Source organism: Gossypium hirsutum, chromosome D06 (assembly GCF_007990345.1).
Source record: "Gossypium hirsutum isolate 1008001.06 chromosome D06, Gossypium_hirsutum_v2.1, whole genome shotgun sequence".
Lineage (NCBI taxonomy): Eukaryota > Viridiplantae > Streptophyta > Magnoliopsida > Malvales > Malvaceae > Gossypium > Gossypium hirsutum.
The window spans coordinates 58,834,411-58,836,870 of record NC_053442.1 but is presented as its reverse complement, the minus strand read 5'-3'; the positions used below and the strand labels follow the sequence as shown (position 1 = coordinate 58,836,870).

The 2,460-nt window shown below is 29.1% G+C and overlaps 1 long non-coding RNA gene across 1 annotated transcript; it reads left to right on the top strand.

Annotated features, from left to right (window-relative positions):
• On the top strand, positions 1-1,574 carry LOC107900565 (uncharacterized). Its single transcript, XR_005915046.1, has 3 exons — positions 1-269; positions 709-873; positions 1,465-1,574. It is a non-coding gene; the product is annotated as an uncharacterized lncRNA (long non-coding RNA).
• Positions 1,575-2,460: the final 886 nt, after the last annotated feature.

Below are 2,460 nucleotides of genomic sequence, written 5' to 3'. Positions count from 1 at the left end.
AGGAAACTTGACATGAATGCATTACTTTGATATTTGGTTACAGGCCAGACACACAGACTCCAATTGAGGAGACTGTGAGGGCAATGAATTATGTGATTGATAAGGGTGGGCATTTTATTGGGGGACAAGTGAGTGGTCTGCACAACAGATTACGGAAGCATGGGGAGTAGCTGAGAGGTTGGAGTCCGCTTGCTTCTGGAGTGCTTACTGGAAAATACAACAAAGGAAATATACCACCTGACAGTCGGTTTGCTTTGGAAAATTTCAAAGTAAGAATCACTTCACATTTGATTTGTTACTTTTGATTTTGTATGCTTTATTGATCTTTTTGTCTCAATTTTAAGTGTTGAGCATAACCGTTTGTAGTCTTCTAGGTTCCTTTTTCCTCGTAAGGATATATTCTTTTCAATGTGATTGATTTTAGGCTATGGTTCACTATGTTTTGTGCTTCTTACGAATCTAACATCTTTTTTATGCATATGTGCTTGTAATAAATATAATTTCTTGCACGTTTACAGTTGATACATCTCTGGTGTCTGTATCTGAAAACAAAACAAAAAGATCAAAAACTCAACTGTATAGTGGACTAATCTGATAAATCTCTGGTCTCTGTTGTAGCATATGTTAATTATTTCTATGAGACTAATCTGAAAATCCTTCCCTATATGCCATGAGTAAGCAACTAAGCTATGTTGTTTTCTTGTGTAGAATCTTGCTAACCGATCACTAATTGATGATATGTTGAGGAAAGTTAATGGACTGAAGCCAATTGCTGATGAACTTGGTATACCATTAGCTCAACTTGCAATCGCATGGTGTGCTGCAAATCCTAACGTATCTTCGGTTATTACTGCTGCTACAAAGGAATCTCAGGTTATTATTTTATGTATCTCTAATCTTTTTGTTTCATATTTTGTTTGGACCACTGTATGGATGCAATGAATTTGCTTGGCTATGATATGCTTCATGGAAGCAAATTTACACATTTTTTAGTAGTGCAATATTATAAAACTGGGCTATTTGCTGCATATACATGTGCTTGAAGTGTCAATATATGTTTGATATAGGGACAAACTAGCCGATGACAATGAAATATGGGTAATTTAATTAAAGGGTTATAAATTAATCTGGGATTATAGTTGTTTGCATACTTGGCAAAAGGTGACATGATTGGCTGTTTTGGTAGTGCAGTAGTATAAAATTTGGCTGTTTTCTAATTATGCATGTGTGGAAGTGTCAATATATGTTTGATATAGGCATACTGGATGATGACAATGAAATATGGGTTATTTAATGAAAGGATTATAAATTAATTTGGGATTTATAGTTGTTTGCAAGCAACAAAGGTTTCAAGTGTATAAGTTTTTTAAACTTAGCTTTTTAAGGGTTGCATTAGGATTTGAATATTTACACTGCTGCTACTCTTAATACTTAAACTAAACTGCAATTTTTTTCTGCATTCAGATTCAAGAGAACATGAAGACACTTGATGTAATCCCATTACTGACTCTAGATCATCCAACTCAAATGCTAGTTTTTTTTAGTTTACCTTCTGATGTGCGGTTGGAATGTGTTAGAAGATTTCTTGCTGACCATTAAAAATAATGGTTCTGTTGATGATATTTTCGTAACTTTTTCTGTTTGTAATATTTGGGATGGTATGTCACTACAATGTTCAAACTTTTTGATGTTATAAAACTGTATAACATATGGATTATGATGTAGAATTTCATTTTCATCTAACATTTTGTTAATATATGAAAATTATGTTTATACAAAATATAATTCTCAAGTTATTTTATTACTGCTAATTTTTTTTATTGTAGAATAATTAAATTATTTGTTTCACTAATGATAAATATGTATTGCAGTTTAAAAATAATAAAGTAGATTATAAAAAATATTTAATAATAATTATTTTAAATTATAGTTTATAGTATTATATATTATGATTTTAGTAAATTCATATAAGAATATTGATTATTAAGAATTTTATTAAATTATATATTTTAATTAAAATATATTTAATAATAATTATTTCAAATTATATTATATAGTATCATATATTATGATTTTAGTAAATTCATATATTTTATTAAATTATATATTTTTATTAAATTATATTTAATAATAATTATGTTAAAATATGATTAAATTATTTATTATTTATATTAATAATCTTATTAAAATTTAATAACAATAACAATAATCATCTACCTAAAAAAATTTTCACTAAGGGTATTCTAGTCATTTTAGCTTTTTTCCTTATGCTATTACACCTCTATTACATTCAACCAAACACAATAATACCATTACGCCTCTATTCCATTCCATTTAACCAAACAAAAGAATTACCTATTATGCCTCTATTCCATTACGCATCTATTCCATTACACCTCTATTCCAATACAGCGAACCAAACGTGCTATTGGTATTTAAGCGTGTCAAGTGAACCACCTC